Source organism: Suricata suricatta, chromosome 13 (assembly GCF_006229205.1).
Source record: "Suricata suricatta isolate VVHF042 chromosome 13, meerkat_22Aug2017_6uvM2_HiC, whole genome shotgun sequence".
NCBI classification, from domain to species: Eukaryota; Metazoa; Chordata; class Mammalia; order Carnivora; family Herpestidae; genus Suricata; species Suricata suricatta.
This window is the reverse complement of record NC_043712.1, coordinates 46,497,535-46,519,712: the sequence shown is the minus strand read 5'-3', so window position 1 is coordinate 46,519,712 and position 22,178 is coordinate 46,497,535. Positions and strand designations below refer to the sequence as shown.

At 38.9% G+C, this 22,178-nt stretch overlaps 1 long non-coding RNA gene across 1 annotated transcript in view; it reads left to right on the top strand.

Moving 5' to 3' along the window:
• LOC115277095 overlaps positions 1–22,178 on the top strand; it is a 119,329-nt gene that overhangs the window by 29,794 nt on the left and 67,357 nt on the right. Inside the window, exons 3-7 of the long non-coding RNA XR_003902217.1 lie at positions 925–956; positions 9,187–9,228; positions 9,851–9,964; positions 15,688–15,764; positions 17,676–17,722. This is a non-coding gene — a long non-coding RNA (uncharacterized LOC115277095). The remainder of the gene's footprint in view (positions 1–924; positions 957–9,186; positions 9,229–9,850; positions 9,965–15,687; positions 15,765–17,675; positions 17,723–22,178) is intronic.

Here is a 22,178-nt window from a genome sequence, read left to right as displayed (position 1 = left end):
ACAACATATAATAACAATTATGTGCAACTGGTACAAGACTTGATTAGAAAATTAACATTTAGGTTTCTCAGATGAAAATTCTAAATTTCCTTCAGAGTGAAAATACCTCCATAGTATGTGGCCAGCAGGTTATCACCTATACGTGAGCCATGAAGTGCTTTTTTGTCCCACTGTTTATACCTACTGACCTTGGTCCAATAAAACACCGAGGTGATGCGGTCTCGTCTTTTAAGAACAATACTAGAGTTTGCCACATATTGAGAAAGTGCCTACAATGTGCTTGATACTTTGTTAGGCACTGGCTGTCCCATTTTCTCTTCTTTACACTCAGGGAACAATGAACCATATTTTACTTCTATAAAACTGAGGCTTAAACTGACTTTCTGACTTTCCCAAGTTTATATAAGTAGTAAGTGACCAAAGCAGGGTTTGAACCTGAATCGGCTTGATTCCCCTTTCCATTACAGGTGTGGCCTTGAGAAAGAACATGAACTTAATACATATATGCAACCTGGTGAATAGAATACACAACTGTGACCTTCTCCTGGATACTGTGGCATGCGTGGTGGAATGGAGGAGAAGCCTCTTCTCTGTTTCTACCTCTTTAACGTGGGAGAAATCAGTCACCCAGCTTTGCTGGCTTCTTATTTTCTGTTGTTTTGTTGCTGTTTGTTTGTTTTTAGTTGATAAATGGAATCATCTCAATTGGTCACTACTCGATGTGTCTTCCGTGTTAAAATTGTATTATTCATCCACTCAGTCTTATATCAGTTTGACAAACCTAAACCAAGAAAACCTGATATTTGTCACGTTTCCTCCAAATTTCCCCTATGGAATGTGAGCAGGGTCTGAAAATGGAATAAAAGCTCCATGAAGCTATAGCAACACTTTTTCATTGTGTTCTTCTTTCTCCTTTTCTCTTAGGTACATAGTTGGATGAGATGTCCTGTGAGAAGGTGAGCTGAGGAGAAGCTGGAGGCCCCCTTCTTCTGGGAGGACATGACATGATGAATTAGTCAGTGAAATTCAGATTCTTTTAGGGATTCTTTCCCAACTGAGTTTTTAGGGACTGGAAGAAAGCTCTATGCAGAGGCCGAATGTCTTGGGGTGGCTGTTCACAAAGAAATTAATAATTAATTGTAGTGAACACCTGCTTCTTAGAATTTCATAATTCTCAGAAAATATTTTTTGTAGCCAACATTTTTAAAATGCTTAATGGCACACTGAAGAGCAGAGGTTGGCAAAGTTTTTCTCTAAAGGGCCTGGTAGTAAATTTTTTAGCTTTCCTGAGCCATATGGTTTCTGTCACAACTAGTTATCTCCGCTGTTAAAACACCAAAACAGTGACAGATGATACATAAATGGAAGTGAATGTCTGAATTCCAGTACAACTTTATTTACCAAAACAACCAGGAAGACAGATATGACACAAGGGTCATAGTCTGCTGACCCCTGGTATAATGGGAAAAATTCAATTGGTGTTTGATTATGGCACTTTCATTCTAGCTGGGTATTTTGGGAAAAGCTATTTATTTTAGATGGAATATAGTTTTATTATCAGCATAATGGGGATAATAAAACATACTTCAGAAGACTGTTATGAAGATTAAGTTATGTAGCTAAAATATAGCAAACTGGCACCTAGTAAGTGTTTGGTAAATGGTAACTGTAATTATTATTATAATTATTACAACACTATTATTTTAATTTCTTTTAGGTTTTTTGGTTGGTTATTTAGTCTAACTAATGTATTTACAGGAAACCAAAAGTGCCGTTGAGGGCAGTTGAAACTATTTTGCTGGTTCATCACTGAAGATTGTTCTGCTGGGATTAGAGAATTGTTTTAGAGAGTGTTGGTGCTGGTTCATACTTACTGAGCTAATACCACACTCTTTTCATGTTGGCTTTTATACTTCAGGTCCTCTATAAAAGAGTTGTATAGATATGGGTGTCTATGTTTGCTTTACTTCTTTATTTTCCTTGTTGGGCAATCATGCATACGTTGACTGGCATCAAACCTAGATCTCACCTATCCCCATGGCAATGAGCTTCTACAGACTTGAATTCAGACAAGCCCGGGTGGCCCCGTGAGTGGGAGAGTCTGGGTGTGCCTGGCTGTGGTACCAGGAGGGCGTGGATGCACCTGCTATGCTTGTGTAATGCTGGCACCAGTGTGATGGTGCTTCTCTGTGTGTTTGTCTTCTTGTGAAAGGTCACTGGCTGAGTGGAGCTGTGGGGCTGTTGCCACATCCTCAGCATGCCACACGGGCTTTCTTTCAGTGACAATCCACCTCATTTCTAGAGGGGAGTTCGGCTTACCGAAGGAAGACTCTGGCTTTTGTATTCAAAAATGTCCTTGGGGGAGGAAGCTATCACCCTATCTGGAGGGCTTGAGTCACTGAAGAGAGCTTACTCAAAGAATTTTTTACTAAGGGAAAAAATGGAACAATCACAATAAAGCAGAAGCCACTGGGCTTTTGTCTTACCAGAAACCTAAAGGTCACAGTTCAAAGACAACTTTCAGTTCCTGATTTCAGAAGGGGTCGTCAGTCCCTTTCTTGCTTTCCTGCGCAGCTTTCCAACTTTTCTCCTTTTCTTTTTCTTTTCTTGTAATGAAGAGTAAACGACAAACGATAACAGATATGCCTTGGGCTGATATGGAGATAGGCTGTCAACTTAATAACAGACATTGGGTCAAAATTTACTTCTCTCTCCTTGAATTGATATTGAAGTGTGCGTGGGCTATTGGGACTGGAGACTTTAAATATGTGGCAAAAGTGGCTGAAGAGAAAAGGGCCCAAAACAACCTAGTAATATTTAGGGACAATATTAAAAATCATCACACACTGCATTTCAAGACAAATGTGTTTTTATAGGTACAAGAACAATCCAAACACCAACACATTTTTAAATAAAAAATTCACTTTAAATCATTATAATTTTGGATGTATAACATAAAAGTGATAAGTAAAGAGTATATCATATTTCATACTTTATCAACATATTTGTGCCATTTCCTGCTTTTACTTAACTTTTAGAAAAAGTCTTTAAGTTGAATCAAGTCACAAGGCAAATTTATAGCCTAAATTGTCTCCTCCTGCCTGTTTTCTTTCATTTTTGTACATATGGAGATGTTTCTATTCTAGAGCTACATCAATTTTTAAAAATTGCTATGTGAGATATTCTATGATTTATTTCTACTCCTCTATTAATGATAATACTTGGTTTACTTAAGAAGGTTTAGGGTTGCATGCTCACAACAAAGTTAGGAATAATACGTTGATTTAATGGATGGTGTTTTCTTCTGTAATTCCTCTGGCTTCTTGCATACCATTTGGAATGATCTTAGGAAACAAGCCCACGATGCCTTTAGAAAGGCTTTTTAGGTGCTTATATCTCCCTATTTCCAGGTCTGTTTCCATGGCTTTAGCTGCATCAGAGTCCCAGAAGGATGGATGGGCTTACTTAGAAATTCAGCAAAAACGACTGCTATGTTTGGATTCTGGTCAGACAAGTTGCCACTAACCCAACTGTGGGATGGGACCTTCCATACTCTCACATCAACATACCAGTTTGGCTTTAGCTCCTTTTTCCCCTCTCTCTCTCTCCCTTGATTAATCTCATATAATTATGTGTGTACATGTCTGAGGGCAGGGATCATGCCTTATTCATCTTTGTATTATTCAAGGGCCTGGCCCAGAGCTGTTGCTTAAGAAATGTGTGTTAGAGGAATATTTACAATAAGGTACAAATTCTCACTCAGATTCCGGTATCTGAACAAATTGGCTTTCAGCTTTTTGGATAGGATAAAAAGAAATACGGGCTTTACGTATATACCACCTTTAAGAGCTGCAAGTTCAGAATCCCCCACGACTGTCCAGTATTAACCTCATTTCTGTCAGTAGCCATGTCTCAATGCTAGGTGACTCTTATCCTGGCATGTTTTGACAAGAAAGAACTCTTTACCTGGTTTGCCTAAACTACATTGGCTTCTAGTTCCAACAAGAATTGTTTACATGCATTTAATTTTAGCTCTTGGGCTATAACATGTCATTGTTCTTTTTACTCACCTCCTCCCCTTGCTTTTGGAAACAGGACAGGCACCTTCAGTTCTTGTTGTTCCTGTTTGGTGCACTCCTAGGTGGATTTTAGCTTTGTTTTTCAGCTTTCATGGCACTCCAAGCGAATTTCAAGTCATGTTTCCTGTATAAGAAAATATAGACTCTGTCATCACTCAGGGAAATGGGATTGAGGGGCATTATTTAAGTCTTTCAGGGAACTCATATCCTGACTCTAAGGAAAAATAAAGCAATGTATTTGGATTAATTTATCTCATTTGATTGTTCTTCTGTATTCAATTTACAGGATAATGCATTCAGCTCTTACTCAGTTTTATCTGTCACTGTCACAGTGAGTCTAGAAGAAAAAAATACACACTTGAGACTTAGTTTAAAAAAGGTATTGTTAGAATTACTTTTATTCTTCCTAATATTTAGAGGAGAATGAACACCTTAGAAAATAGCAAGCTTTGGACAAAACAGCGTTTTCCTAAGTGTACGCCACGGAATGGAAAGTCCTCACAGCAAGCCTGCAGAAGTGCTTTGAAAAGTCTCTTGCACAATTCAGTTTCTTTAGAGTAATTACACAATCATATTTCTTAATGACTTTCTATAAACAATTTTTTTTGACAAGAAGCATAAAGACGTAAAAATAAAGAGATAATATTGGGAGAAGATACATTTCAGATTTCTTACTTCTATACCATGACAGACATAAAATCATAGATTTTTTTTTAGTACAATTTTCCTGTCGGTTGTGGAAGACACAGGAAACGCAACACACTGTAGGAAGTTTCAGTTCGCCACCTAGAGGAGACATGTGAAATTGAACATTTCTCCAAACACCTTCAGTAGAATTCATTCATTCATTTACTCATTCACTTATCATTCATTCAATTATTTACTTATTTAATTATTAAAAAATAATTCAGTACTTGTTAGGCTTAATTACTGCAGATTTGATGATCTATTCAAGAGCTATGAGCTCAAAGAAAGCACAAAGAGTGTCTTATTTTAATTGCACAGTTGCCTCTCTTTAAAATATTTTATTAAAAAAAATTTTAAATTAATTTTGATTTCTTTTTGAGAGAGAAACAGAGTGTGAGTGGGAGCCCTCCACCCCCTTTTGGGAGGGAGACACAGAATCTGCCGCAGGCTCCAGGCTCTGAGCTGTCAGCACAGATCCTGTTGCGGGGCTTGAACTCACAAACAGTGATATCATGATCTGAGACAAAGTCAGATGCTTAACCAATTGAGCCACCCAGGCGCAAAAATATTTTATGTTTTAAAGACTACAACTTGGGGCGCCTGGGTGGGTCAGTCGGCTAAACCTCGGACTTCAGCTCAGGTTATGATTTCACGTTCGTGGGTTTGAGCCCTGCGTTGGGCTCTGTGCTGACAGCTCAGAGCCTGGAGCCTGCCCTGGATTCTGTGTCTCCCTCTCTCTTTGCACCACCCCCTCTCATGCTCTATCTCTCTCTGTATCAAAAATAAATAAACATTAAAAAATTAAAAACAAATAAAAGACTACAACTTAAATATCTGGACAATTCTAAACATCCATATTTGTGATGTCTGTTACTTTTAGCTCTTGGGCTGTAATAAAGCTTTACTGTTTTTTATTTTTTCTTTACAATGTAGCTAGTGGTGTCTTCTCCATACAAGTTAGGAAATGGAGTCTCAGAGAAATTAAATAACATTTAAGGTGTCACAGCTATTTCATTATAGTGCTAGTGTCTGAACCCAAGCCAGTCTAATCCCGGAGCCATCACCCTACTCAGTTCTCATCTAGTCCAGATGCTCACAAGAGCCAGACTGCAACTGGGGGTGTGGACAGTTCCTAGAGTTGAAAGGAGATCATGGCCAGCACCATGTCCATAGAGGAGGCTTGGGAGAAGCTTTATGAAGCTAACTCTCTGGACAGTGTCTACTAAAGATGTAGGATTGTTCATAAGTATGAATTCCGTGTACTCTGAAGAATGAACTGCAAAATTTCCCTGAGTTAGTCCAGTTCAAGCAAGAGTAGACACAGGGCTGGGGACAGTTAGTGTGCATGAGTGCCTCCTTTGCATCTGGTGTCTAACATCATCAACCACCACGTCATGTGCTACAGAGACACACAATTTGTAACTTAACGCAACATAAAGCTCCTGCAGTTTGATTAAATTTTATTGTCAATTCTGTCAGGTAGACAGGGCCATGATGAACATGTTAATTATAATTTTGTTTTTTAAGTAGCTCTACACTCAGAGTGGAGTCCAACATGGGGCATGAACTTGTGAGCCTGAGATCAAGACCTGAGCAGAGATCAAGAGTCAGATGCTTAACCCAATGAGCCACCCAGGTGCCCCAAATGAGCATGCCAATTATGTAGATGAGGAAACTGCAATACTCAAAGGGTTCCCTGAATTCCAAGGCCACAAAGTAATCCTTGGTGCCAGAACCAAAACCTAGTTTTTCTGATTTCCATCCAGCATTCTATGTATCCTTTCTCATTGCCAATAAAACCAGCTTTGCTCTCTGTGACTTTTCTAGTCACTCCTGTGGTTTTATACCACTCCCTCTCTCTCATTAAATAGCTCTCTGTCAAGGCAGAAATTCCCATGAAAACAGAAAACAAATGTACCAGAGACATTGATGGTATAAGAGATAAGATAGAGATAAGAAGGCATGTTGCAAAGTGGTGTCCTTCAGTGCAAGAAAAAAGGGACATATTTGGAGGAGAGGAAATGAGAGAAAAGTAAAGGCACTAGGTCAGTTCTGAGATGGCGAGAATAAGTGTTACACGCGTACCTGACCCTCTTCAATAGGCACGATACTGAGGACTTGTGGGCGAAAGCATAATGCTCTGTGGAAATTGTCCAGCTGTTGGGATCGTACTGTAAACCATTTTTCAAATGAAGAGAACTCTGATCACCCTCTAGTTTGCTTATGGAGAGGACTTTGCCCAGCTGTACCCAGAAGGCTTAATACCACACAAAGTATATATCACACAACGTGTGCAGCCCTGAGACCAATTTTCTTTGCCAGGAAAATTTGCTTAAAAAGGAACATTAAGATTTGTTTAATTCTACTGCATGGGCATGTGATAATGTAAATTCGAAAGAATTAACCTTCCTGCATCTATTGCTGAGAGATAAAGGAGAACGTTTTCTTAGGGCTTTGAACTACTTCAGTTGAAATCTGACTGAAAAAGGAGCACCACGGACTGTATTTTACTTATTTTGTATCTTTCTCTGCACCCAACAATTTTTTTCTGAAGATTAATACAGGGTGCTGAGTTTTATTTAGATTCTAGATTTTATTATTCAATAAATTTAAATTATTTTAAAAGCATTTGAAAGAGAGTTTACATTAAAAGTTGAATCAATTTGACTTGTAGTTCCCTCTAGTTGAAAGCTCACAGACTCCTAGGCAACTGTTTTCTTTTTGGAGAAAAAAATTTTCTTTTGAAAAATCACACAAAAGTAATAGGGAGTGGCCCTGATCTCTGTGCTTTTATTTATGTGTGGTTGAAGTTCAAATTTCTCAACCTACAATAATCTCATTGCACTGGCCAAGTTCCATGGTAGATAATTAGATCTAGTGCACCAGGGCCAATTTGGACAGAGGGAGAGAGCAGTCACAGTGCACTTCTGGGAATCTGTTAGCCAGGTTGACTGTGTTTGACACATGAGTGGTGGGGACTCACCTCACTTGCAGACTGGACCGGCCCAGCAGGTTCTACAGGTGAGGTCACTGCTTGGCTGTCTCACCGCTGGGCTTGGTAGGCAGAAGAGGCCGTGAAATAAATGGCTTGACTTTGGGTCTCAAAAGTTCTTTCTTATTTCCTCCCTCAAATCCCTTCTTCTGCCAGCTATCTAGAGACTGAAGCATTCATGTATAAATTAATTCAACAAACATTTAGTGAAAACCTATAATGTGTTAGGCACTGTTCTGGGCTCTAGAAATCTAATAGAGAGCCAGACATTTCCTGCCTTCTAGAACTTACAAATGAATAATTATAATACTCAGTGGAAAATTTTACTACTGACAGAGCTCAATAATCTAAATCTTTATTATTTCTGGCTTTAAAAAGCAGGAAGTGCACAAATGCTCTTTGGAAACATAGCATAGAAATGTATTTATAGATTTTAACACATGAAATTAATGAATCAAAGAAGCCAAGTTCATCTGTCATTGTGAGTTCAGAGTAAACCCCACCTTCCCTACTGTACCCCAGCTTCATTGTGCCCAGTGGCCACCTGGACGTTATATGCACACACAGGTACACACACATACAGTTTCAGCGATCTTCAAATCTATGCAGCATTCAGTTGTTGAGCACATATTACCGTATTCACCTAGGTGGAGACTGAATTTCCCCTCAAGGAACTTATAATTTAGGAGGTAAAACATTTGCCTCTTTCAAAATGTGACACTACTTCTCCACTCCTTAGACTAATAGCTTCCCAAACTTCAGCTCTTCATGTACCATCTTTATAATTTTTTGCTATATTCACATACCTCCTATGCTATTATGCCTCTGAAAATATACTATTTCAACATAATTAAATTATTTAATTATAATACCTTTTAGGGCTCCTGGGTGGCTCAGTGGGTAAAGCATCTGGCTCCTGATTTTGGCTCAGGTCATGATCTCATGGTTTGTGGGATCCAGCTCCATGTTGGGCTCTGCACTGATAGTGGAGAGCCTGCTTGGGGTTCTCTCTCTCCCTCTTTCTGCCTCTCCCCTATTACACATGTTCCCTCTCTCAAAAAAATAGATGAACATTAAGTAATAATATCTTTTAAATCACTAGATCTATGGGCTAACTATAAAATTTTCAAATATACTTTAATATATATACTTATATTTAATATAAGTGTATGATTATTACATTATATATACAGAGAGAGTTTTGTCTGTATGCATCCCCAAATCTTCTTAAATGCTCTTAAGTACAACACATATACTTTGGAAAGCTTTACAAAAGTAGGGCCCACCTTTGAGAGTGAAGAATAGCAGAAAAAATAAAATGCGTAACTAATGATAATAATCCTAGCAGTGGTCACTAAAGCTATTATTTATTGAAGGTGTTACATGTGTCATTTAATTTTATCTTATTTAATCTTTGCTCTCTTGCAGGAATGCATATAACAGAAAGTGAGGCAAAAGAGCAAGAAAGAGGTAAGAGTAGAAGTGAAGTTTCATCGTACTAACACGTGCCATGTTTTAGGTTTTGTTCTTTTCTTCAGTTTGCTGAGATTCACATTTGATTAATTTCATGTAAATTAGAGTGTGATGGTGGCAAATTTAAACACATTTTAATCAAATATATTTATTAATCACACAAAATAACAACCCTCTCTAAAAGTATGTTCGTGTAATTGTACCCATTCTAGGAATGCAGGATCAAGGGGGAGAAATCTGATTAAAACACATTTTCTTTTCTGTAGATTTTGGTTTTCTGTTTCTCCAGCTGCTAATCAGCAAAAATATCTTTGTCCTGCTGAACCAAGACATTTGTTCAAAAGACTTTGTGCTCTCTGGCATAAGTGCCTAACTTATTAAAGACTAAGTTCTTCTAGGTCTCTGCTAAAAAAAAAGTGAAATAAATATTTTCATAAACATATTGCAAAATATTAAGGCTGGAAGAGACCTACAAGACCTAAGACAGCTTACAGAGAGAAAAAAATGTTGAAACAGCAATGATTATGAAAATTTCCCCTGTGTTCCATATCTGATATTTTCATCATAAAATTTCTGACATGCACTTGTTTTTATTTGCATGCCTGAATTTTGCTTCCAGTGTATGATGAGCTCCGAGGACAAACCATGCCTTGTTTGTTCCCTACCCTGCAATTTTGGCGGAGGGCCATGTACTAACTTGGTACTGAATAATCATTTTTCAACGTACTAAATGGTAAGATATATTCCATAAACCTGCCTTTTAATTTTTCTTTGACATAAACTTTCTAGATACTTAAACCTCATTTAGCATTCCATTACTCATCTTCCCTGTAAAACTGTCAGAGAGTGTATTTGAGACTCAAAGAACTGGAACAGTATGTTGTCCATTGTCCGTTTATGTATTCTGGGCACAGACTCTATTTCAGAACAGTCAAACCTGAAAAGATGAAAACTCTAAGGTGCATGGACTATGTTGATTAAATATTTTAATTGGACATTTACATAAATGACAGGAGCTGTAAGGAAATTGATCAAGATAAATTTACATCTTACGTCAATTGTAAGGTCCATTGATCTTTAGCAATTATTATGGAACAAATTAGCTAAAATTATAAGATGCTTAGAAAAAGATTAAACCATGCTAGCTATTTCATATTATTAAGTTATCAAACAATTACTCTGATTATTTTTCTTTTTTCCTCAAACTTTCTTGAAATCTAGGTGTACAAAAACTGCACATAATTAATGTAGACATTTTGATGACTCCAGACATATATGAACACTCGTGTCACCATACTCTGATCATTTTTTCACAGCAGTCTAATTAAAGCGCAGCTTTGGATTTGTTAGTATATTTGAACATGAATGTTTTGGAGGTTTTACCCCTGGCTTTCCCATGTAGGTTCACGTAGTGTTTATTACCCTGTAGATAACGGAGGTACAGCATAGTACTTCATTAAAAAGCCGCTTTGATCGTTAACACTTTTTGGGGTGAGGTATACTTTAAGAATCCTTCTATTTCCAGGGCGCTGTTTTCACTTGTGAAGGTCAATGCATCCTCCTTTTTAATTCTCAAGATTGGTGTTTTTATAGCTTAATGACATATGACACGGTTCATCTACCTTCTCCTCCTTCCGGTCCCTTTTTCCTCCGCCAGATGGTTTTTTGTTTTGTTTTGTTTTGCCTTCTGATTCCTCCTGGCATCTGGACTTCTTTTTCTGCCAAATGAGTCAGTTAGAGTGGAAATGTTGTGCCCACATTTTTTTACTTGATTGGGAAAAGAGGTTTGGAGGCCAAAGGTGCCTGAATGTCTCGTTAGGGTCCTCCCACAGCCCTCCTGATCCTCTTCTGAGAAGATCACTCTGTATTCAAGGCAGAGAGTGCCAGATGGTCCTCCACTGCACACACATTCCACAAACTCAATACTCAGAAAGCTGTTCTTTGATGAAAGAAATAGAAAAATGTTATTATTTTTTATATTTTTAATATTATTTTTATATTTAAATACTATTTTTACTATTATTTATTTACTTGTGCATGTTTTTTTCTTAATACCTGTTCTCCTTCCACAAAAGATGTAAGTAGGTTTTACAAACACAAATAACACAATAGGATTAAGAGTAAAAGGAAAAATGTGTAGATTTTTAAAAAGGGGGAAAGGAAACATGGGTAGATTTATAAAGTGAAAACCAATTGTTGTATTGGGTTTTGATTGTATAGAGTGTTTCTTATATAGGAGACAAAACACTGATCAAAATATCTTATCAATTTGAATGACCTCATCACCATTTTGAATGTATTTAGATTTTGCAGGTGTAGTAATTGAAGCTCAGAGAGTTTAATTCATTCAACTCCACATGGCTGAAAATAGTGGTGGGGTGGGCTCTGAACCTTCTGGTGGTGTCACCCAGAGTCACTGCTATAACCTCTTTAGCTTGTTTTTTAGCACAAGCGTTTATTAATGGAAATCCCAGTACTGTCCCAGCAAATGTACAGATAACTTAGCTTCACTACATTAGTCAATTATTTTTTTTCACCTGTCAATCCTTAATAAGTGGAATAGGTTTGGGCAGCCATAATTGTTGGGTTCTGGAGGTAGCTGTGGTTTTGATGGAGGAAGTAGTGAAATACACAGGCTCTTTGTCACAGTGAAGGTCAAAAAGTAATTTGTTTAAAGTCTGAAGTTATTCTTGGAAATTGTATTCTTCACCAGGATCTTGGTGTTAAGTAAGCCATATAGACTTAACAATATGTTATAAAGTGAAGATATAACAGTATAAAGTTCTATCGTGATGTAAATTCCTTAAAATTGTGGTCCAAGCTCTTTAAAATCTTCATAAATCACCCTGCACATTCATTTAACAATGTTTTATGGAAAAAAACCCCAATACTTTATGTATACATGTAGTAATCCACTGCTATAGTGCAGTATCACAGATTGGACCTAAAATGATTTATAGACTATATTAAACATTAAATATTTAATAGGCTGAAATTTTGTTTGCCCTGGCCTTAGAACCTAGGAAACAAATTTGGGACAACTTAAATAGCTCAGGTCTCTTGAGAAACTTCTCAGCTTCTTTGAACAGCTTCTTTTCTTCCAGATAATTTCCCTGTAGCAAATAGGAGCCATCAGAATGATTTCCTGGATCAGAGCAATAATTCCAGAAAAGTAGTTTATTGAGCTGGATTAGAGCAATAATTCAAGAAAACTGTACTGACTCTTTTTATGTATTAAGCACCATGCTAGGAACTTTATGTCCAACATTTTGTTTAATTTTAATAGCAACTCCATGAGATATTACCCCTGTTTAAGAGACACAGAAAGAGAACCACAGAAAGATCAGAGAAGTAAAATAATTTGTGCTTCTAAGGCCACATCAATGATGGACGTGGGATTTGAACCCAGATATGATATGAAAGTCCATGTACTTAAACCCCTAGACTGCCTGTCCCTCAAGGAACTGCCAAGGTTGTCATGGAAACTTGACTCTGTATCGATAGTTGTGTCAACAGGAGGAAAAATGTAGGAAGATTTGGTGCCTATGTTTCAAGGAGACATCTGTGCTTGATTAAAAGGTAGAACTATTGCATTGTATCTATTGAGTAGAGGTATATCATGTTCGATGTATTTCTCCACTCCATACACTGTCCAAGGTGATAAGGTGTCTAGGAAGGGAGGTTAGGAAATACCTGTTGTTTGGGTCAAAGCCGAATCACAGGATTAACATCTGCCTCTTCTTTCTTCCTCTTTTGATGAGAGGAATAAACCTCATTCTTGGTCGGTTGTAGAGATCAATGAAAAGACTTCTGTCTTATTGGCATCAGATATATGTTATCAGCACCTAAAGAATGGAAAGCCTACATCAAAGGAGGCTTCTCATGGGAAGGGAGGCAATGAGATACAATGAAAGGGAATGGGTATTTCTAAAATCATAGAGACCGAGGATCAAATCCTGAAATTGACACTTTTTAGTGGTGTGGCCTATTTCACTATTTTGAGCACTAGTTTCTTCTTCTGAGAAATGAAGGTGATTCAGATTACCTCCAGAGCTATTGTACAGATAAAATGTAAGTAATGCAGGTAAACTCATCACACAAACAGACATAAAATAAACTGGGTGAGAAAAGAATCTTTTAAAAAAATTTTTTTAATGTTTTATTTATTTTTGAGAGAGAGTGTGTGTGAGCAGGGGAGGGTAAGAGAGAGGGGGAGAGACAGAATTCGAAGACAGGCTCCAGGCTCTGAGCTAGCTGTCAGCATGGCTCTAAGCCACTAACGTGAGATCATGACCTGAGCTGAGGCCGGACACTTAACCGACTGAGCCACCCAGGCGCCCCAAGAAAAGAATCCTTTTATCTCCTATTTTTTTTTTGCCCAAGCTCTTATCCCCTCCCTTCCCTCTTCTCCCCTCTCCTTTCCCCCCTCTTCTCTTCCCTTTTCTTCTCTTTTCGTAATTGTTTTTTGTGCTAAAGTTTTGCACAAGTCCTAGAGTAATGTGTATGTGTTTGGTTGCAACAACTGTATATAAAGGATATATATATATATGCTGCTATAAGTATTTCATTCTCACAAGTTTTACAGGGAAAAGTCTGGCTGCTGGTGAACTGGTGAGAAAGAAGCAGTTATTTCTGAGGTTTAACTTTGACTCTGGCATCAGAGAGCCACTCTTTCACCACTGTCGCAACTCCATGCTTCTAAGAACTGCTGAGCTGAAGCACTTACCACGTGTGATGGATTAGCCAAGCCCAAGTATGAAGTGGGCAGAGCAACTAGAGCAGCTGCACCCACTGCATCACAGATGCTAAAATGTATCGTAATTATTATTTATTATGATTCTTATAGCTCAGGTTGAATTGTACAAAATTCCTTATATCATTTTATGACCCATACTGTCTTCATCAAAGAAAGTATATTATAAAACACAGCCAATTAGTAACAACAACAGAAAAGAAACAGGGGCCTACTATGTAACTTCCTCCTAAATATTTTCCCTTTAAGGAGATTTTGAGGTCCAGCTTTTCTGTGCTTAGATAGTAGATGAATAGATATTAAGTTGGAAATCCAAGGTTTGCTCATCTGTTCTTTCCTCTGACTTTAGAATCATGTGAGGTAGGTTTTTATTTCCTATTTTATAACTAAAGGAAGAGGGAACACAGAGAAGAAGCAGTTTGACTGAGCCAAAGGCCTTGTAGCTGATTAGGGATAGAGCTGGGGTATTCTGGCCCCTTGGCAATTTTTCTTCCTCTATACTGCTCTGCAGACTGTGGAAGTAAACTGCACTCAATCTTGGCACCAACAGATTCCCAGCTGATAGGTCACCAAAGGAAACAGCGTGGCTGAAATCCAGTTAAGAGTTAAACTCCCGCTGGGCAGTTTCTCCTTAACTGACGACAGTAATTGCTGTCACTGCCCTGTCTGGCCACTTTGCAAACAGCGGGGATGTTAGCAAGAGCTCATGGTGAACGGAGGCGAATGCTTCCCAAGGGAGCAGTGATTGCTTTGGCTGGGTTCTGTTGTGGTTTTTTTTTCTGGTGATGCAGAGGCTGTAGTCAGCCGATCAGGGGCGGTAACCATTTTCTAATAACCACCTCAGGCTTTTGGCACCAAATTCTCTGGCACTGTTTAGGGAAGCTCTTTATGCTACTTTATGCTACTTGTCAAGTCCAGCTGCTTGTCTCATTTTTCTGGGGAACCGGACACTGCCCGTCAAATCACTCCCCTCAGTGGGATCCATCGTGGGCCCTACGAAGTACTCAAAGATGGTTCTGATCGTCTCTGACATGTTTTTAAAAATGACCGTTTGTACGACTTTCCTGTGGTCCCATGTTGTTTGAAACCAGGATGTGGTCCTGACTTAATGACATCAGGAAACACTCCGATGCTTGTATTGCCTGCTTGGTTTTCTCGAACCTCACATGGACTGGCTTCATCCTGTCCAGGAGTCCATAGCTCTGCACCTTCCCTTTCCACTTCCTGTGCAGGTCTTCCTCTGGTTTGTGGGCTGTTACGATTCATCTTGTTCCTTCAAGGCTCACACTGAGCCGCTGGTCAGAGTTTTTGTGGCTGATTTCTGCTGCCTGCTTATCATCCAACCTCAGTCTCAGGTGTTCTTTCCCAGTTTTTAAACCTGAAATAGCTCTTTTCCAGTTTGTCTCTAGCTTGGCCTTTCAACTCCCCCTCCTACCTTCGTAGTCAGTAAGAAGGAGTTATGCTCCTTTTCCAAATCTTGATTTTGTATTACTGTCATTTCTGCTGAATCGTGTTTATAAGACTAACCTAAGTATGTTAAATTTGGTATTGATTTGATGACTTCTTAAAGATTCCCTTCCAGGTTGTGTGTGTGTGTGTGTGTGTAAGAGTGCTTAAAATCTTTGCTAATCTAGAGCTTTCTCCTAAATACAGTTACATATAATGCCTCCTAAAACTAATTCTCTACATTTGTCATTTGGCAGCCTCCTGCTGTCACTCTGGAGCATTAATAAATCTGAAGATTAGTCTTCATAACGGAAGCATGAAAGTTCCGATGTAGGTAAATACTACTTAAGACTTTACATTTCAAAGAAGATTGGAGATTTTTGCGGAGACCCTTAAAATGGTCTCTGTCAGTTACCACAGTGAACTTTCTCCCTCCAGTGTATATTATGCTCACATTGAGTCATTCCATACAGGTACCATATATGTTTCTGATCTGGGTACATAAGCCAGATTTGTAGATTTAAAGGAGATTATATCAGCTGCTGCTGGGAAGTTTTTCTTGAGTTAGTTGAGAACCTGTGAAACTTAATCCTTGACATTTCAAGAGCTGCAGTTTATAATAAAATCAACTTCAGTCTAGACCATGGCTATATGGTCCTAATAACAGGGTAGTAATAGAGGGCAAGCCCTTATTCTGATTTCTGACATCCCTACAAATTTATATTGTGTCTTTAATTGAAGGACTTATTGCCTTTCCCAATAAAAATAATTGTACATTTTAACACTTTCCTCCAACCAAAAATAAAATAATAAGATTGTATTACTCTTCCACTGCTCTTAAAGATTTCAAGTTTGGTCTTGGGGCTTCCGAAGGTGTGGACTGTGATCTGATTCAGCCGCTGCCTTATCCTTTAGATGGTACCTGGTGCATATGGAAAGTTCCCAATGAATGAAATGAATGAATGTGAATGGAACTAGATAGAACCAGAGTCACATTAGTGGCCTACCTGTATAATTTCCAGGTAATGTAGTATTTAAAAAGGGACAGCGATAACACATTTCTAAAAGGAGATGAATGGCATATTTAACACTTCCCAAGAAGACGGAATGCAGCTTCTATCACTTGATCTAGGTCTTTGATTACAAAGGCATTGAGAATTCCCTGTGGCTGAACACGGGCAAAACTTTAAGGCAGGCTGAGGGCTCAGGGTGCCTGGTGGACATCAATACTCCCATGGAGCACTTTCCAAGAAGAAAAGTGTGGGCTTGCTGTCTTTTCATCAAAACTCCTAGAATTTGGCTGACTGCCTGGTTTATCCCAGGACATTAGTCAGCCCACAAATCCCACATTTGTTTATTCAGTCCAGAGCAAGTGAATACTGCCATTCTCCCATCTCCTTTGTTGGCAAATGCTTTGTTAACCTGAATTGAGCTCAGCAACACAAAATGAAGTGACTAATCTTTTGGGGGTTTCCCCCTCCCAGATTCTCTTATGAGCAACTAAACTGATAGGCCACAAAGCCCCATACTGTCGTTTTCCCTCATGCTGCCCTTTTATTCTGATGTTTCCACATTGTACTTAAGGAAACCAATACCTTCCAGAGTGTGGTTGAAGTGGCGCCACCATTAAGAAAAGGAGGTTACTGAACTTTTTAGTCTTGTGAGAAAATGTTAGCAAGCAAAGGGGGTTGAGGTTGGTTATTTATACTTAAGCAGTCTACTACTGGGCATTGGCAGTAAGTGTCACTTTGTACTTTCAGAAATTTTTCTGATGCTGAACATGTGAGTCTGAAAGCACAGGAAGTAGGAATCTTAAAGCAAACAATCAATTTGGTTGATCACATAGTTCATTTGTTGTGGGTCTGGAATATAACTTCAAAAGGATGTATATCCTTAATCACTAGGCTGTTTGTCAATTTTCAAGAGACCTGGAATTTTTAGCAAAAGTTTAAGGATCTGTGTTTCTGAATGGCCATTGACCACAAAAGAGAAATTAGTTTGGAAGACAGTTGAGGTACAACCGAATACACAATAGAAGAGGGGATAAAGGAAATCATAATATTTAACATTCTTGCCATAAACCCCAGCCATTTTTATAGCATGTTGTACATAGCAGCTGGGCAGATAATTTTCATTAATCGTAGGCCTATGGAAATTCGATTTGGTTCATAAAGCTTTGATTCTGTGTTTTCCATTGATAACCTGTTTTTTTTTTCTCTCTCTTCTTCCTCCAACTCTTGGCCAGGGCTACCTTCCAGATGACTTCTTTCTACCACACTCTTCCTCCCCAATGTAAGAGAATACAAGTACATGTTGATGTTTGAAGCAAGAACATTCAAGAACTTCTGCCTGACTGTGAACCCAAGCCTTGGATTAGTATTAGTATAGTCTTTCTAGTGTTTTAGTGTGAGGTTCAGGGATCACAAAGGTTGTTTCATCCATTAGACTTTGGCATTTTGTTATTCTATATTCATGCCTGAGATCTGGAAGAAACCAAAATGGGTTTTAAAAGAGCCACTGGCTTAGGAGTTACATAACCAAGGCCTGTGGCAAGAGCTTTGCTTTCATTACCTGGTTTTTTGGTCACACATCTTTAAAAAATATTTTTAAAAACCTTTGTTTTCTGGCAATGATCACTTCCACTATTTTCCTATAGAGGGGCAGAAAAATGTGTAAATAATTCCTGGGCTTGGGTGCAGATGACGCATCTGCTGGATAACAGAATCTAAAATCATAAAAGATGTTTTCCTTTGTAGATACTTTTTCAGACTTGAGTTACGTATTTTTGAATTTGACTCATTAAAAAATCTTAACTGAGGGTCACCTGGGTGGCTCAGTCAGTTAAGCATCCAACTCTTGGTTTAGACACAGGTCATGATCTCACAGTTCGTTGGATGGAGCCCTGCGAGGCCCCTGATGAGCCTGCTCAGGATTGTCTCTCTCCCTCTTTCTCTGGCCCTCCCCCCTCCTCTTAAAGTAAATAAATAAACGTAAAAAAAAATCTTCATTGAGCACCTTGTGCATACCAAACATTCTGCTATATTATGAGTGGTTGGGAGCTTCCATAATAGTCCAACTGAGGTACAAGAAGGATGAAGAGAGAATACATATAAATAGAGCACAAGGCAAAATAAAATACAGTATATAACATGCTATGGGATATTATGGCCGAAGAGGGCATATTTTATTAGTGGAGTCAAGATACGTATTACCAAGGTCATGGCATTCTTGCTGGGTCATGAGGATAGAATCTTGGCAGATGAGGAGGCATTCCAATGCAGGGGAATAATAAGAGCAGAAGTGCAGCTGTGAGAAAGTGGAAGGGAACTATGAAGATTGCCAAGCAGGGTCAGGGCAGGGAAATGAAGTACTGAGCCTCACGCGCACAGCCGAGCGTGCTGCCCTCCTTGAACCGCTGTGTACCCCAGAACCATGGTGCCCTCCTGGCTCTTCACTAACCTTACCACTGCTTCTCAGTCACCTTTCCTGGCTGCTCTTCCGTGGCCTGAGCTCTACGTATTGAAGGGCTTCAGCATATGATTTTTAGCTCTCTTGTCCTAACTTGCCATCATTTAAATACCCAATACTTAACATCTGCATGCCAGTGGCCTCTAGCTCTGTAACTCTTCCTATGACCCATGCCTGACCTCTAGGCTATACATCAGATTGTCTGCTGGACATCTCCACTTTGATAATTTCTAGGCCCGAATTAGAACTCTTGATTCTTAGCTTCCACCCAACCCCTTCCGCTTTGCTGCTGGGAATCCTGCTCTTCCAACAATCTTCCCCACCTTACTTAATGGGCCCACCATCCACCTAGTTGCTTAGGGTCCCTCGAACTTGGAGTTCTTCTACAGATGGCCTTTCTCTCACCCTTACCACTTAATAACACATATTTTGAGTTCACTTCTACCCCACCCCAAGCAAGTGGCTGTTGTTTTTTGTTATAAGCCTTATGGTAGTAAGATTTGCCTCCAAATGCACATGAATTGTTCAGACAAAAATAAATATTAAATTCTAAAAACTTGATTTTCTGGAGATTGTCTCGATTCCTTTCCAGAAATTAACTCTTAAGTTGTTTTTTTTTTTCAGTTTGCACGTATGTTGGAATCAGTTTTTCCCATTTTCCAAAAGAGTCTTCACATTCTCTTGCCTTTCAGACCAAGCTGCTGTGGATTAGGTACACAAATACATGTCCTCATGTATCTGTTATAATGGTGAAAATGACCGTAATGATAAAAATGATAGTATTCCTACTACTAGTAGTAGTAGGACTCTCCAGCATCTATTAAACCCTGCCATGCACTGTAATAAGCATGGTACATTCACTGCTGATTAAAATAATTTTTTTATAGTTTATTTACTTTTGAGACAAAAGTAAATAACTTTTATAGTTATTTACTTTTGAATGGGGGAGGGGCAGAGAGAGAGGGAGACACAGAATCCAAAACAGGCTCCAGGCTCTGAGCTGTCAGCACAGAACCTGTCGCGGGGCTCGAACCCAGGAACCATGAATCATGACCTGAGCCAAAGTCCAACTGAGCCACCCAGGCACCCTCATTCCCTGCTCATTTAAACCTCATAGTGGCCCTAGTGGTGGATACTGTCACTGCCTTCATTTTAAACCTGCCTAAGGCCACACAGCTGGGAAGTGGCAGAGAACCAAGACATTAACTTATTTCTGATAGAGTCCAAAGCCGATGCTTTTGACCAAAAGCAATTTAGAATACTGCATCACTGAACAAAAGTAGTTGCAGCTTCTAGTGCATAGAATATTTTGGCTGACCACACTCAGGAAGACATAAAGATAGAGCCCTAGAAAGATGGGATGGTATAAAGAATAGATCCTACTTACTTACCTCTCATAGGACTCAGGGTGTATTCTTGCATAATTTTATTTGGGAGGGCTGCCCTCAAATTGCCATTCATGTCATTTTCTCCCCTAGCATTTATTCCTTCTCAGTCTCTCCAATGGACACCTTCACTGACATCAGAAGTATAAAGAGAGAAACTGGGAAGAAACATGAATGTAACAGGAAAATAAATGGAATTGTTAGAAACAATTTCCAGGAGAGAGCCATACTTTGCAGCCCTCTTGGATACTTATTTATTTTTGGATTTAATAGTGAGAGTATCACGCAAGCATAAATGAAAACAGAAAGAGATTGAATCAATCAAGATAAGTTGTGTTATGCTGTGGGAACAAGAACTTGAAAATCGCAGTAACTTAAAAAGCAAAGGACCATGCTCATCCATGGTCACATCAATGGCTTCCTTTATTCAGCATCAGTTTGTACCCCTATTTCTTCATTCTGGTCATAGACTCACTTTTTGGTCTTTATGTAGAAACTACCCGAGGAAAAATTCCTGAACACAGAAGTTTTCTAAATTATTGATTTGGTTTGAGGCTCTAAGTACTTCCTTGCAAAGCTGATTACCCCCAGTGCCTTCTTTGCTCGGGTTTTGGACCATCTTGTGCTTCAAATAATCTAATATGTATTTCTTGGAGATATCTTTCGCTCTGAGAGTTCCTCCAAGTGAGACAGTCTTTTGTAGTTTCAAGCAAGGGTTTTGGAAGCAGATGGGAGTCCGAGAAGGCTTTGCCATACTAGTTGTGTGACATTGTGCAATGTCTTAACCTCTCTTTCAGTTCTAGTTTCCTTATTTGAACTAGGTTGTTGTTCATTATTTGAACAGGGGAAAGTAATTGGATTTGAGGGAAGGCAGGAGATAATATTAGTAGAAATTGTTGATGAACTGGGTGAGGCAGAGGGAGGAGGCAAGGATGACTACCAGGTTTCTATCTCAAGCAACTGGGTGGTGATGCCTTTTATTGAGGAGGAGATAAGAGAATCGATTTGTGTGTGTGTGTGTATGTGTGTGTGTGTGTGTGTGTGTGTGTGTGTGTGTGAGAGAGAGAGAGAGAGAGAGAGAGAGAGGGAGAGGGGGAAGAAGAAGGAGATAAACACACAGGGACATACAGAGAAAGAGATTATCAAATGTCAGTTTTGGACATGAGGATTTGAGGTACTTTGTTGATAGGTATATAAATGGAAATGTTGAGTTCGAGTTTTATTTATTTATTTATTCATTTATTTATTTTTAATGTTTATTTATTTTTGAGGGAGAGGCAAAGCACAAGCAGGGAGAGGGGCAGAGAGAGAGGGAGACACAGAATCTGGAGCAGGCTCCAGGCTCTGAGCTGTCAGCACAGAGTTCGATGTGGGACTCAAGCCCACAAACCATGAGATCGTGACCTGAGGCAAAGTCAGACACTATACTGACTGAGCCACCCAGGAGCCCCATGAAATTTTAGTGATACACATAGGAGAGAGGTCTGGACTGATAATAGAGATTTCAAAGTCCTTTGCATAAAAGAGATAATTGAAGTTATAGGAGTTGATGAGATATACTTCTGAAAATGAGGAGATGAGAGCCTAGGATTAGGCTTGAGAAATCTTCTATTTAATAGTCTCATAGACAGGTTAGAAGATTCTTCAAAAAACAATTTGCTCTTATGATACCACAATTTTCCTCTTACATTTCTGGACATACTTTTTTTTTTTTCAGTGAAGAAAAAGATTATGTTGTTTGCTTAGAGCAGGGGAGTAGGCTCTGGTGGTGGTCCTCAATAGAGATAATAGAGATACCTAAGTTTAAAATAACGAACAAGGAAAGTAGGAAGGACAGTTGATCAAGTGAAAGGAATGAGGAAGATGTATTGAAGTTCTAAAATAAGAGACCATAT